Here is a 17,037-nt window from a genome sequence, read left to right on the forward strand (position 1 = left end):
CCTGGTCAGTCTCTGGTCACACTTTCCATTTGACCAGAGGAGATTCCCAGGCCCTGAGGTCACATTCAGTGTGGCCAGAATCCCCCACCAGGCCATATCTCATCCAGTACTTGGCCTAGCTATGTCCTGGCCCAAGGTTGTGTCAACCCCCTTTTTTTCACATGCCTCTCCACCATATATGGCATTTGCAGCAGTTCAGTAAATAAACTACTTTACATGACTGAATACCATGTGGTGTTCTCTTCATTGGCTACCTAATGAAAGTTACCTAATTAATATACCTTACACTTCAGAGTTTCTAGTTATGAATTCATGGATATTTTTCTGACATATGTGAGATCAGTATTTACAAAACATATGTACTAACTCATCATTTAACAGTATAATTCTGCCTGGAATCTTTTTTTTTTCAATTTTTTAATTTTGAAAATAATGTACAGAGAAGTTGCAATTACATTTGCAAGATAATGAGTGCATGTCTTATTAAGCATTGGTGCCTCCTCCTTTGTTTCCCCTTTTCATCCCTTACCATCTCCCACTTCCTCCTCCAAAGTTGTAAAGTTCCTTTTTTGACATAATTTGTTGTACATCTCATTGTTGCTATGGATCCACCCGTATCCTTATTTACATAATTTGTTTTTTCCCTTCCTCTCCACAAAGACTACCAACATCTGAATTTTTAATAGCAGCCTAATTAACCTTAAAGTCTATTCTGTTTGCTTTGCTTTGTTTTGTTTTTAGCTTAAAGTAATCAAAGATTTGTTGGGACAATCTGAAAAGATCTCTGCCTTCATATTTTCTAATCACCCTGGGCTACAACATTTGTGATACCAGGTCAGATGAAATACTAGAAAGCAGATGCACATCATAAGGTCCATGGCTTTGGGATTTCTCAGATTCTTTTTTAAATGTAATTGTTACTACTGTGTGTAGAGTGAATTTACCATATCACAATTCATGAATGTGTACATTTGCCTTGTAGACAATGCCATCCTTTCCTGAGCTTTCTCCCAGTTTTTGTTTGTTTTGTTTTTGTTGTTTGTTTTTGTTTTTGTACCTAACCATCAGGTTCAACTCAGGATTGGTTGCTGCACCTGAGTTTTTGTAATCAAGGTTACTCTACCTCTGGAGTCCCAGCTCCCTTTATGGCTTTTTGGTTGTTAATTGGAGAGAAGAGTCACAGATATTCTCACTCCTGCTGTCTTTGAACTATGATCATCAGCCTCCTGAATAGCTAGGATTATAGGCCTGAGTCCACAGTGTCCAGCTACTAACGTGTTGGTTTCATGCTTCCCTGGTTGTGTTACAATTTTCCTTGACTCTTGACACTAATACTACATATTTCCTGGCTCAAATCTGAATTGGTGAAACATGCTTGTATTTTGAGGAAGGCAGGATTAGGAAACTATAGGCCATAGGGACATATAAGCTAAAGAAATCATTTGGAACATGGCAAAAAGACAAGTAAATTTATTGCCAGTTGACTGTGTCTTGTCTTTATTTCTAATTTTGCAATGCCTGTGAATGATGTTAGACACATCCAAATGGCAATTGGCAGAAATAAGGTTTCTCATCCTGTTCTAAAACAAAACAAAAAGCCACCAAAAATATTATGTATGAGTCCAGCAATTTCCTCAAATTAGAGACCAATCTGCCCTAATTTATGAAAAAATGTCCTTTATTCAAGTGCTGCTACTTTATCTAACTACAAATATAATGAAATCTGTAGTAGTCTGTGGAGTTGTATACCACAGTTGTCATTTTAATTTACAAGAAATTCCGACTTTAAAATGTTTATTTATTTTTTTTGACAGTTGTGGGCTTTGGACTCAGGGCCTGGGCACTGTCCCTGAGATTCTGTGCTCAAGGTTGTTACCATTCTACCCATTGTGCCACAGAGTCACTTCTGTTTTATCAGTTGTTAATTGGAGATAAGAGTCTTATGGGGACTTTTCTTCCTGGGCTGGCTTTGAACTGCGATCCTCAGATCTCAGACTCATAACTAGCTGGAATTACAGGCATGAGGGACTGGCACCTGACTTCAAATAGTCATTATTAAAATGAACTACTAGGTGCATCTGGCTCACATATATAATCCTAGCTATAGTTAGGATTACAGTTATGAGAAACAAACACTAGTTAAGTGTTGTTCATGATGGTTTGTATTGCCATGCTTTAATATTGTTTGTTTCTTATACGACAATGCTCTTATTTTTATTTTCACTTAGGTGAGGGTGATAAGTGCTAGCCAGTGTTGAACTTTCTTTGGTTGAGATGGAGCCATGTGGACGATCTTTCCTAGAATGGCATGGAAATGAAATCCTCCTGCTCTCAACTCCCCATGGGCCTGGGATGATAGAAATATTCCATCACGCAAAGCCAGGGGTTGGGGAGCATTGCAGGTAACTTTACACTGGTCTGGAACTGATGTCCCAAATACCTAGCTTTACAGGCAAAACCATGTTATATTCCATTTCACTTTGAATAGCTTATGTATATACTTAGAGAGTACAATGATAACACACTACATGTTAAATATATAAAATAGCCAATATAATCAGCAGGTTTATCTCCCTAAACATTCAAGCTAATTTATTTTGGTAATCTCCTGACTCTGCTAGCTATTTTGTAATATACCATAAACACGAATACACTGACAATGTGCAGAATATTGGAAGCTGATAGAGAAAGAGACAAGTTAGACTATGTGTGGTAAATATATATTTATCTATTGCTCCTCTGAAGAATATTACCATATATTCACCATGACAATAATTTTCCGCAGTGCAGAATTTCCCATTTCATAATCTGCCATCTTCATCTTTTTACATCTTTTTACATTATAAATATGAATGTTTTCCTGTTTATTATAATGTTTTGAAATTATTATATGATGGAATTGAAAATTTGTAGAGTCTACTGAAATTATCTCATTTTGTTTGGATGTGTAATGCTAAATCATTAAGACCATGGTTTCCTGAAATTTATGCTAACAGACTATATCATTAAATTATATTCTAATTACATCTTATTATTGTATTTTTATATAGGGTTCTACATTTACTGTTTTATGATATAGAATGTTGTGAATCTAGACTGAAACTTACAATCCCGCTTCCTCCAGTAACACTGTTTTATCACCAGGTTATGGAGGCTGATAACTCTAACTAATCAGGAGTTTGAGACCTGAGATTTAGTTCAGACAGCCTGAGCATGAAATTTTATGAGTCTCTCCTCTCCAGTTCACTACAGAAAGCTTATAGTGGAACTTCGGCACAATTGGTACATCACTACCGTCACCAGAAAGAAACTCAGGCTTGTCATATAGCCCCTGAATTCAAGACCTAAAACACAGATATGCACAACACACCCTCACACACATACACACACACACCAACACACATGTACACACACAGATTCTCTGGCAAAGTTGTAGATTAAATTCTTATCCAGGGATTGCGCAATAGCACACTCATTTGTGAAGTTTTTTTTCCTGATTATTTTGAAGGAGGAGGATAGTTCATGGGACAAAGATGACAAGACTTTAGTGAGGAATTCTTTATAAATGACTACTTTATTAAAAACAAACAGGAGCACAGTTTTTATATTTAAAGCTTACATTCCTTCAACTATAGTATTTCTCTATAATAATCATTGAATTATGAGAAGACAATGCAGCACCTCTTCCCTCCTCCCCTTCCCCTCTGTCATAAAATATGACAAAAGTATCAAAAATACTCTCTTATCTTACAAGAATGTACATCTCTAAAAAGGTCTGAAAATATGTGTAAGGTTTATTTTTCAATACTTGTATGATTTTCCCACCACTAAGTACTTACCTTTTTTCCAGATGACAGCACCCTGGGGCAAACAAGATTAGGAACCAAAATCTAACAAAGTCCTAGGATGTAGATGTCAAAAATAGATGCAAGAAGTACATGGCAGGCTGAGAGGGCCCTGAGAGGCAAAATGATTTCTGCTGGATGAGAGGAATAGTGACAAATAAGGCATGGATCTGACCTAGAGGTTGAGAGCATGCTGATTTCCAGACCTAGCTGAGGATGTTGGGATTTGGCAATGTTCGCATGTGTATAGAGTGATGTGGGAGGGGAGATTTCATGCTCCAGTATGTCTTTGGGGTGGTCTTATGTGAGCAAGCAGCTTAGATCATTGGGCTTTGAAAGATGACACTCTCTACCTCACAATGAAATAGAATATGGAACTCTGAGCGCCAGGCAACTGTAACTGACAGTTAGCTCAAGCCAAGTGGCCTGTAGCTCAGGAACAAGAAAGATGTTCCTGTGTTGTTTTCAAAGTTCAAGAGACTCTGGTCTCAGGCATGAGAGGTGTGAGTGCCTCACTCAATGCTGCAGACATTGGATCAGTGCCAAAACACGAATCCATATTCTCAGACCTTTTTATAAGAAGAAACCAAGGAAATCAGAAGGCAACTCAGGCCAGGTATAACTATGACAGGAAACCTATTTAATCTCATCCTAGCCCACATTACAACCTTCTTCTTGTGTGCTTTTATATGGGTATGCAGAGAAAATATTTACTGTGTACTTTTCAATCCACTTTATTACTCATTTTCGTGTACTCCCAATTCCATGTTTCAAAAATCCATTCTTTTTACCACCTCAGTGTTACAATGAGTCAGCCCAAACCCTGAATATGCCTTATAATATAGGGAGCTTGTACTCAGGCTTGTTGGAAATGCTGGTAATGGACCTGGTCCCTGCCTATCAGAAAGGTCATCTTTTCTATGTTGGAAACATCCTTCACCACTATAGAGTAGGAGACAATGGAGCAGTCACTGGATATTGTTTAAAAAGTGAGTGTTCCTCTTTCAAACAGGGCTGATGAGAAAATATATAGGAAATATGTATACTGGAAAGTAAAAATTGTCATCAATAGAAGAAAGAAGGCTTACATAGATGAAGAAACACAAAATCAGGCAGGAAAATAACACAATTAAATCAGTTGTATGTAAATACATGTTATATTCTTGATGTTATATATAGTATAATATATGAAATTGAATATGATTTTTCAAACTACAAAGGCATTTAAATTTTTAGTCTTGAGTAATTATTTCACAAAATATTAGTGTAAAATATTTTTGGGGAAACACAGCTATACTTTGATTATAATTATATGATTATATGAATATATATTTGTGTGTTTCTAGAGCTAACACTGATTATAAATAGATGAATAAACATATACATATATTTGTATATATCTGTCTATGAAGTGAATATAATGAAACTGACTACGCTATGTATAAAAATGCAGCTATGAGTTGAGTAAAAGAGACTCAGGCCTGTAATCCTAGTGAAGTGGGAAGCTGGGTTCTGAGGTTTACCCCCAAGGCCTTAGATTTTCAGAGGAGGCCTGTACCCTTCAGTGTAGCAAAGAAACACATATGCAGTGGAATCACACTCCCCAAACCCAGAGGAAAGTCAGTAGAAATCAGGACAAGCCTCTTATGACACTCTACTCAGTTTCTGTACCAACATGGCCATCTGTAGAACCTCAGATAGAAAGTAGACATTTCCTCCAAAAGGGTCTAAAAAGAGCCTTCTGAACTATAATCTCTGACTATACTGAATTAAACCTTATTTCCCTTCCCAAGCTGCAAACACATAGAAATATGGCAAGGGCTCAAGAGAGATGGACAAAGACTTACAAATACATAAAATTATATACTCTGTTTCAGTAATTCAATGACAAATCACCAAAGCATGTCTTGAATTTTTCTTTTTTTTAAAGGAAATGGAAACATACTCTGAGTGTATCAGGAACTGGATGACAGTTTTGTTGTTGAATTGTTGAATGCACTCCTGGGCAAAGGAGACACATATATGGAAGACATTATGTTGGGGTGAAAGTCCTCACACAGCTTCACAAAATAACGGCTATAACTTCTATGATGTCACAGCCACCGTTGCCACAGCAACAAATAGGTGTCAGACACTGGTTTTGCCCTGAAGTGGACTCATCAACACCAACAGGCACAAAGAATGAGAGGGAATGACTACTAGTCACCAGACTTCAGCTTGAAGAGCTGTCCTGACCAGAAGCTAGGATAAATCGAGCTGGGGAAGGTGGATCTCCATGTAAGACACCTGAACACTAAGGATTAAGCACTATTATAGGTATTGGAGAAACAGAAGTGAATGTGGCTCTCTCCTTACCAATTTCATGCTGAAACGAAAACCAGAAATCATAATTATAATTCCTATAAATCAGAGACATGACATTGGTGATTTTGTAGCAACAACTTCACAGTGAGTATGGGAGGAGACAACCCTGAACAAGAGATAGTTGATATGGGAGCCATCATCCGGGCAATTATCTAGGAGCAGGTACTCCAGGCAGTAAGAACAGCAAGTACATCCCCCATTGATGGGGATGGACCTGACTTCCTTCAGAAAAGGAAAACAGCACTGACATACTTGCTTGTGAAATAAGAATGGAAATGTACAATGAAGAAAAAAGAGGTCAGAAATGAAGATAAGAATTAATTAGATAGATATGGGACACTGTGGATTACAAGAAGAAAAGTTCTGATATTAGTATAAAACTGACATGACCCACTGGAACCAAAGTGCTAAAATAGCAGTCAGACACATCTGATTCATCTGAAGAATACTTCTAAAATGTGATTCTAGCTGGGCTCTTGTGGCTTACAATTGGAATCTTAATTACTCAGGAGGCTGATATCTGAGGATGAGTTTTAAGGAAACCCAAAGAGGAAATTTGTTAAGACATGTCCAATTAAACACCAAAAGTATGGTATGAAGTTGTGGTTCAACTGGAAGATCACTAGCCTTGAGGAAAAAACTAAGAAACAGCACCCAGGCCTTAGGTCCAAATTCCAGGACATCAAAAACAAAGAAGCCAACAAATAAAATTTGGTGCTCAGTCATTCATCACTTAGCATTCTAGTTCAATGTATTTGGTATGAGTCTTAGAAATTATATCCTTAGCAAATGCTCTGCCCGGATATTTTGCTTCATTACCAACTTTCAAACCCCTGGCAGCACCAATGTCTCCTCCCAGTTAGCATAGCAGTCAACCATTGGAAATTTGAAGATATACTTTATTAATCATAAGAGTTCTTATCATCTTTCCACATACATCAAATGAGTAGTCGCCACATTTCACTATTCTGAGTGTTTATAATCCTCCTTTGAGTTAATAAGCATTAAAGCTTAAAAATTCTAGAGTGGTTATCAAATTAATTCAATAGTCATCATTCTTCCACTCAATCTTGTAACATAAAAGGAGAGATTATTTGAAAGTGTGTACATGATACCTTCTATCTCTAATAATCTCAAGAAATAGGGTTTTACAGAAACATCCTGATTGTTTTGCCAAAGGAAAGGATAAGAGATTTAAAAAAGAGACCTAACATCTCACAAGGAAAATGCTATTGGCTTTAGAACAATTTCATTTTCTAGAACTGTGGAAATCAGTTTCAGAAATGCCAGAGCAAAGGGTATTATTCAAATCACATTATCATGAGGTACAAGCAGTCTGTCTAGATCAACCTTCCAGGAAAAAAATTCAATGAATGAAAAGCAATGCTTCTAAAACAAGCCGGGTGTTGGTGGTTCATGCTTGTTATCCTAGCTACTTAGAAGTCTATGATGAATGGATCCCAAGTCAAAGCCTGGCCAGTAAAATCCTCCCTGTCTGCAACCAGCAGACAGTAAATATTAGCTATATTCCTGAAGCCCATATGGTTGCCTCTGACAACAGACACCCAGACACACAATAACACCCCTATTTGAAATATTATCAAATACATTCACGTAATATCTCCTGCTTGGGAGATAATGTTTAAAAGATGTATCAAAGACAGTTCAAAAAGGCATTTAAAAATTGATATTGGAAATATGTACTCACTGACTGAAATGTAAGTTACTGCCAGAATGGAGTTAGAGGCCCATTTGGTAACTTATCCACTCAACCATCTTTCCTCACATCCTGTCAGCCTGAACAGTGAGACTTTTGAATGCAAGGAATGTGTGTGAGCATATAGCTTGTAAAAGTAATAATCAAAAGCTAGGCATTGTAAGCTCAGGCCTGTAAAACTAGGTACTCAGAACTCTGAGATATGAGGAACTCAGTTCAAAGCCAACTGAGCAAAAAAGACACTTACCTCCATTTAAACAGTAAATAAAGAAAGCTGAGCTGTGCTTCAAATGGTAGAGCATATAAAAGCTAAGCAACAGTACCTAGGTCCTGAATTCAACTCCAGTACTGCCTCTCATACACAAAATAATCATGATTACACCACAGTATATGCACATGTTGACAAGGGATGTAGATGAATGGAATGATGACATCAGTTACCTCACCTTTAGTCTCAAGTTTTCTGTACAGCGTAGCCCAGTCTGTGAAAAGCCATAGGTGAAATCTTTCCTTAAAATCAGCGGATACATCCTCACTTCCCTCTGCACATTTATATTATGTATACACACCTATAAGGGCTAAATTTTATAACTAATTTTCTTTTTTATTGTGAAAATACTGTACAGAGAAATGCATAATCTTACACACATGCTTCAGAATTATGTGCCCTTGTTTATGTTTCATAAGGAGCACAATATATTCAGCCTCTGGATCATTGTTGTAATCTTAGCTGTTCACAAGGATGGAATCTGAGGATCACAGTTTGATGCCAACCCAAGCTAATAAATCCTCAAATCCTTATCTTCAATTAACTAGAAAAAGCCAGAAGTTGAGATATGGTTCGAGGGGCACAGTGACAGCATTGAGAAAGGAATCTAAGCAAGAGCTCCAGACCCTCAGTTCAAGCCTGAATATTGGCCCACTAGTACTTCAAACGCCAACCTCCCCCCAAACACTAAACCAAAAATATGTCAAAATATTTTGTAACTCGTGAAGCAAAATCCAATGAGACAACATAGTTGCTAGTTTGTTAAAGAGTTGGCGGGGAAACCAGAAATTAAACATGTGTTCAAATAACATAATGAACAAGCAACCAAGTAAAATTTCCCAGTAAAGAAACTTCCTTAGTATTCACTGGGACCCCTGACAAAGAGACATTTTTCTATGCTTTTTGAAAATTAGTGTTTTTTTTTCAGTAAGGTAAATAGTATAAATCTTTACTGTAAGTTATAGGAGTAATTGGAAGCTCCAAGTGAAATGAATGTACAACAAAAAGCATACAATATTACAAGTTTCTATGCCTCGGTTGACACACTAGAAAGTTGTTATACTGTGGCCTCTCGGAAAGAGAAGGGGGATGCTCAGCATCACTGGTCATAAAAGAAATGCAAATCAAAACAAAAATCACATTTAGTTCCCACTCACCCCAGTTAGAATGTCCATTATCAAGAAAACAAATAACAGATGCTGGGGTGGATATGCCTAAATGAGAACCCTACACTGATGGTAGGAATGTAAGCTGGATCAACCACTCTGGAAGGCAGTATGGAGGTTCCTCAAAAGACTAAATATAGAACTCCCTTAAGATCCAGCAATCCCACTCCTCACAGTTATCCAAATGATCTCAAACTTGGGGGCAATAAGCTAAGAGAACAACTATGTTCATTGCAGTATTGTTTACCATAGCTAAGATATGGAGCCAACCCAGTTGCCCCTCAATAGATGAATGGATCAAGAAAATATGGTATATTTACAGAATGGAATTTTATGCTTCTATCAGAAAGAGTGGCATCGTCCCTTTTGTAAGAAAATGAAAAGACTTGGAAGAAATCATACTAAATTAATCAAGCCAGGCCCAGAGAAACATGAGCTCTATGATTTCCCTCACTTGCAATGATTAGCATTAGCCTATTACTCCTGAAAGTGGATCATAGTAGCGCAGGAGTTATGAATACGTACATGACCATACAAAATGATGCTAATTGAAATGAATACCAATATATAGAAACGCAGGTCTTCTTTTGTTTAGTTGTCAAGCGTGATGTAACCAATGTACTACAGATAGTTCATTCTTCTTTCTTTATGTTATTTTTCTTCTCCTATTGGTTTTATCCATGGCAATTCCCATCTGTGATTGTGGTACCCTGCATTCTGTATATTCATTTATCTGATTGGGGGAAGGGAAGTGAAATAACAAAATGCTGAAATAAGTATAAATGGTGATGCATTACAACAATGATACTCACAGGACATTGTGGGGGGAATTAACTTTACAACGCAGGGGGGGATTGGAGGGAAGGAACAGAGGGAGATAAACACTGGTAGTGGGTAACAATGTTCAATGAGAAATGTAACTTACTCATGTAAATGTAACCCCTCTATACAGCATCTTTATAATAAAATAGATTTTTAAAAATATAAAAATTATTTTTTTCATAAAATCTCAAGCTGATATCAACAGAACTTCTGAGTTCGTGTCAAAGAGATTTTCAGGACTTTCAACAAGCTAGTCCTAAATACATATAACCACAATTAAGAGATAATGAGAAAAGTAGTGCTTTTTATTTTGTTAGATGAATAAAGGAAAATTTGTTTTTGTTTCTGTTAACATCGAATATGTGTTTGTTATCTGCATTGTTCCCAAGTCAGACTAATCTCTTGTCCTTAACTTTCTTTGGTATATATAACTTGGACATGTAATCTGAGATATAAGAAGTTCTTTGTTGGGCTGGGAAGGTGGCTCAGTGGTAGAGCGCTTGCCTTGCATGCCTGAGGCCCTGGGTTCGATTCCTCAGCACCACATAAGCAAAAAGAAAAAAGTTGGAAGTGGTGCTGTGGCTTTAGTGGTAGAATGCTATCCTTGAGCTGAAGAGCTGAGGGACAGTGTCCAGGCCCAGAGTTCAGGCCCCACGACCTGACACACACACACAAAAAAAAGAAGTTCTTTGTTCAATTTGGAGGCACTCTTCCCTGGTCAAGAAGTTAGACTGGAAGAGCCTTCACACTTGCTGTGGTTTCTCTCGCACAGCTTACTGAGGAACTTAGGAGTTTGAGAAAATGACTGCTAATTAAGTGCCTCTAAGTAATAAGAATTATTGGTAGAAACTGAAAACATATTTGGGTAATAAATAGACTAGAAAAAGGTTAAGTTTGCTATTTTATATCACTGCATTTCTTTTTGTCTAAGTATAGAAGCCAGACTTACACTAAGGTCCTAGAAGAAGCAAAATGGCTTATAGAGCTCAGATCATTTCCTTCCACAGAAGATGACAGCAGCAGAAGATATACAGGTCCACAAGTGGCACAAGGAAGTGAGAGTTTGATTTCTCCTTAAATTTTAGGGTCGAATGTTCAATAAGGAACCCTATGGACTGATGACAGCTTAAGGAGGTATCATTTCCTGTGTTGTTCCATCTTAGGAAGCTGTCACCAGTCTCCCATCACACTGTAGGTGCCATGCCTGACTGGTGACCTTAGCTGTGTCCTGAGAAGGTCCAGCAAGGCTCTGTAATGTTCACTGGAGAGTCAGGATTACACTCTAACAGGACATACAGGAATGTGGTAATAAGGTCTGAGTCAAGGTTTTGTCAGATCTAGATGATTAGTAACAGTCACTACTGTCTTCTGGCTAAGAACGTGGATATATTATCAGGGTCCTGCACACAAATTTATCACAAGTGTTAGTTTGCACCATTAACTTATGAAAGACAAAAAAAGGTCATTAATGCCCTCTGACAAATTCTCATTAATATTTACTAGGTTAAAAGCTATATAAAATCAAGTTCATCGTGAGGAAAAAACCCAGACAAAAACCAAAACTATTTTTCTGTGACAAAGTATTAAAAGTTAATGAAGCTGGGAAAGTTAAATGGATTTCTTTTTTACTATGGTTGAAACTGTCTTTTACATTTCAACTACTTAACAAAAAGAAGGTAGGCCAATCATGGCCAGTGGCTCACACTTGTAACTCTAGCTATTTGTGAAGATGAGATCTGAGGAAAGTGGATTATAGCTAGACCAGGTTAGAAAAATCTGTGAAATTTTGATCTCCAATTAACCATTCAAAATCAAGAAGTGAAGGTTGGTTCAAGTCATAGATGGCTACCCTTGAGTTAAAAAAACTAAAAGTCAGCTCCCTGAGTTCAAGCTCCATTATACACACACACACACACACACACACACACACACACACACACACACACACACACACACACACACCTATTTTATCTCAAAAATAGCCAGTGACCAGGAAACAGAAACAAGATGATATTTTTCTTTGTTTTCTTTCATTTTTGTCATGTTTCTTCATTTATCTCTCTTTGAGAAGTGAAAGGGGTCATATTAAAAGTGAGACAAATGATGAACATGTTCAACAGTGATATTCAATTGGTACTATATTGAAAATGACCTATGCAACTTGTTTGTGGGGGAAAGATGGGAAAATGAAGAGATGAAGGGAAAGGTTAATATTATCCAAAAAGAAATGCACTCAGGGAAGTAGTGTCATTCTTTAGCAATAGATCTCAGAGACAGTGCTCAGGCCCTTGATTCAAGCCTGATTACTGACTGAAACAAAAACAAATACAAAAGAAATCTAGTCATTACCACACGTATGTAACTATCCCTTCTACAGCAAAATAATGAGAAGAAGAAGAAGAAGAAGAAGAAGAAGAAGAAGAAGAAGAAGAAGAAGAAGAAGAAGAAGAAGAAGAAGAAGAAGAAGAAGAAGAAGAAGAAGGAGAAGAAGAAGAAGAAGAAGGAGAAGAAGGAGAAGAAGGAGAAGAAGGAGAAGAAGGAGAAGAAGGAGAAGGAGGAGGAGGAGGAGGAGGAGGAGGAGGAGGAGGAGGAGGAGGAGGAGGAGGAGGAGGGGGAGGGGGAGGGGGAGGGGAAGGAGGAGGAGGGGAAGGAGGAGGAGGGGAAGGAGGAGGAGGAGGAGAGGAAGGAGGAGGAGGAGGAGGAGGAGGAGGAGGAGGAGGAGGAGGAGGAGGAGGAGGAGGAGGAGGAGGAAGTTAATAAAACCAAACCAGTGAGAGAGAAAAATTGAGAGAGCAAGGGAAGGGGTGATATTTCAAAAAAGAAATATATCCATACCTGATTTATATGACTATAAACTCTGTGTAGCTCATATTTGTAATAATAATACAAAGAAAAAACAGAAATATAGTGCTGGAGGCTAACTCAAATGGAAGATCTGACTAATATGTATGTGATACCAAGTTCAAAACCCATTATCAATTTCCCTTTCAAAAATGGCTCTTCTCATCATGTGTGCTTTTCCTAGCTTATGAGAAGGGGTGCAAACAGTTAAAGAGAGAGAAAAATAAGCTGTCAGGCACAGAACTGTGCTTTTAAGGAGCAGTACTTGCTAGAACACGTGTTGACTAGAACAGATGATGACTCCATGTTTTCTGAAATAAAGAGACCTAGTTGAACTTGAATACAGGCTCCTCTGTATATGAGATAGGGACTCAAAATTAACTAAAATCTCTGGAGCTCAAAGTCTTAATAGTTAAAATGAGCATAACAATACATATCTCACATTATGAGATCTGGATGTTATCAAATCTGGAGTGGGTTTTATCTTATGTGTGTGTGAAACACTCAAACACTGCTGGAAGAAGTATAAACTGGCATGATGTTTACTAAATTACTTAACAGTAATACAGCAACTATACCGACTCCTGCCTGTTATCTTACAAAGAGGCTGAGAAAAGAGGATCAAGGTTCTAAGGCAGAACAGGAAAATGGGTCAGACTCATCTCCATTGACCTCTAAAAGAGCTTGAGGTGGAGATTGGTTCAAGTTGTAGAGTGCTAGACTTGAGCAAAAATCTCAGGAACAGTGCCCAGGCCCTGAGTTCAAGCCCTAGGACAAGCAGAAGCGCCCGCGCGTGTGTGTGCACACGCGCACACACACACACACACACACACACACACACACACACACCACAAACATACATACACAAACACACACACAATTTTGTATGTTCCTATCACCCCACTTAACAATACTTTCCCATTTCCAAGCTCACCAGTTGTTGTTGTTTTGTTTTGTTTTAAAAGGCACTTGCTGTGTAGCTCAGGCTGCTCTTAAGCTTACAATCCTTCTGGGTGCTGTGATTACAGGCATGTGTACCATAATTGGCTTCACTCAGTAACTCTATCTATAACATTTTTTGCAAGAAATTCATTCATACTCATGAAGATATGTGGCTTAAAGCTGTTCATATTAATATTCTACTATACAAATATAAATAATATAGCTGGACATGGTACTATACTAACACATGGTAATGCAGACAGAATTAGGAGTTGAGGAAAGCCAGATTTACACTGCAGAACCTTATCTCCAAGGAAAGAAATTCTATAAATATAAATCTACTCTGAGACATACAATATGTTAAATTAATATAATGGAACATATAGATTATTGTTAATGGAAATAAAATCTTGGCAGAAATTTTAAATACATACATATGTATATATATTTAAATTTGAAGAAATAAAATTTCAAGTGGTATTATCTGCATTTTTCAGTCTGTCACCTACCTATTTACTCACACATTGATTTCTGTTTAGTCTTCACAAAATACTGTTCTCTCACATAAGTACAAAAAAACTGCATAACAAAAAGTACAAAAAAGTGCATTATCATAAATGCAAATGTAGTTTATTCCCTACCATGATAATTTGGAGAAAACATGCATTAAGCTAATGGCATTGAATACTGCTCAAGAAGGGGACTCAAAGAGAATGTAGATTATGTGTTTGTGTGTGTGTGTGTGTGTGTGTGTGTGTGTGTGTGTGTGTTCCATGAGTAAATAATGGAGTCAGAAGTGACCTAATATTCCTGTTTAGTCTTTTTGCTCAAAGCTGACACTCTACCATGAGAGCCACATCTCCACTTCTGGATTTTGGTTTCTCAATTGGAGAAATATCTCAGATTCTTCTGCATAGGCTGTTTTAATCCAGGATCCCCCGATTTTTACCTCTAAAGTAGCCAGGTTTTAAAATATGAGCCATAGGTGGACAGCAACTACATTAATATTTTTGCATGTTTGAATGAATTTTAGAGTAAGACATATATGTTACTTTTGAGAATTGAGAATGTAGGACAATAGTAATTAATATTTAAGAGATCATAAAGCAAACAAACTTGAAAATAGAATTTAGCTGAGAATAATATGGAATAAATCAAAATTACCCATGACAGTTTTCAGTCTGTGCACAGAAATGATTGCATTGTTGGAGCCCAAGGCCATCAGATAGCTAAGCTCCAGCTGGCTTCTATGCTCATGAGGCCAGCTAGTGCTATTCACAAGAATGTGATGTTGTTGGATGGCAGGGATCAGCTTCAAGTTCAGAACCTGAAATATTTCTATTGATCTAGAATTGGAAACACAACAGGACAAGAATGTGATTAGAAGTGCTGAATGCAAAAACCATAGACTCCAAGGAAGACAGAATAACTCTTTCTATATCTGAAAGAGTATTCTCTCACAAAGAATCCTGAGCCGAATATGGTGGTCAATGTGTGTAATCTCTGAACTTGAGAGGATGATTTAGAAGTTAGCTTGAGACCAGACTATGTTTTAGGCCAACAGAAGGACACATAGTAAAATGCTATCTTAAAACAACAACAATATTTTAAAGCTGGTTTTGACATGACATTTTGTACTTCTCATTGTTGCAACAGGTCCACCTGAATCCTTAAACGACTTGGGAGGGGGGGTATGATTGGGTGGGGGGGAGGGGGGAGGTTGGGAAGGGAGGTGAAGGGTAAACAAAGGAGGAGGCTGCAATGCTTGGTAAGAAATGTATGCATTATCCTGCCCATGTAATTGTAACCCCTCTGTACAGTATGTTCTCAAATAAATTAAAATTAAATTAAAAACAACAACAACAACAGTCCCAATAACTGGGAATATGGTTATTTGTAGAGTGCTGGCCTCGCATGCATGAAGCACTTGATTTGATTCCTCAGTATGATATAAGCAGAAAAATTGGAATTGGTAATGTGGCTCAATTGGTAGAGTGCCAGTCTGGATCAAAGAAGCTCAGGGATAGGGCCCAGGCCCTGATTTCAAGCCCCAGTCTGGCAAAATTTAGCAACAACAGCAACAACCAAATGCAAAGTGCTGTTTGTTGAAATAAATATGTTGAAGAATTGTTGATGCTCACTAGAAAATTGTGCTGTCGCCATTCATAATGAACTTTGTTAGAAAAAGTAAAATAAATTAATGAAATATTATCTGGCATTAGACAGGACATAGTGAGATCTAAAAATGATAGCTGCCTATGGTGACTTGACACAACTAACATTACAGATACACTTTCTAGATTGTAATTTTTAAGGATACAATCGTGGGTTTTTTCTTTTTCAAAATAATTATACTGCCGGGGGCCAGTGGGTCACCCCTGTAATCTCAACCCTCTGAGTAGCTAGGATTATAAGCATGCACCCCTGGCAACTGGCTAAAATAATTGCTTACCTGAGACGGAAGCCAGTTAGTATTAATTGTCAATCATGTTTAACTTTGTAAAATAAACTTTACTGAAAAGCCTTACAGTAGAAATAAGGAATAAAATGTGTCTGTTTGTTAAAAAGTTCTTACTAAAAGCTACATATTTTACTTGATTTTTTTCTTTCAAAATTGTGTTTTCCAGAATCATACCTTATCTTCCCTTGCTGTTTCTTTCATTTATTTCATACAGGCCCACAGCTTCTTCAACTATCATTTATGTGAAGAGCTTGCACATATCTATTTTCAGTCCAAATTCCTTGTATGCATCTATCATACACATATTCAACTGCCATAAAAACTTGTGAAACAATAATCACCCCTTTCCATTACTGGATATTAATGTGTGAGTAAAATTTAGGAAAACAAAGAATAACATCAATAAATATAACTAGATTTTAATAGTAAGGTTAAACATAAATTCAATATTGATTATTTTCTGAGCAATTTAATAAAAACCTCAAGGAAAAGAAATCAACTATTTTGAGTACTGATATTGTGGTTTAAACTAAGGATCTTAACTTCTCACTTAAGCTTTTTCCCTAGTGGGTGGTGCTATATACATGAACCGCAGCTCCCCTTCCAACTTT

This window comes from Dipodomys spectabilis, unplaced genomic scaffold (genome assembly GCF_019054845.1).
Source record: "Dipodomys spectabilis isolate Male_0828 unplaced genomic scaffold, ASM1905484v1 ptg000418l, whole genome shotgun sequence".
Classification (NCBI taxonomy): Eukaryota; Metazoa; Chordata; class Mammalia; order Rodentia; family Heteromyidae; genus Dipodomys; species Dipodomys spectabilis.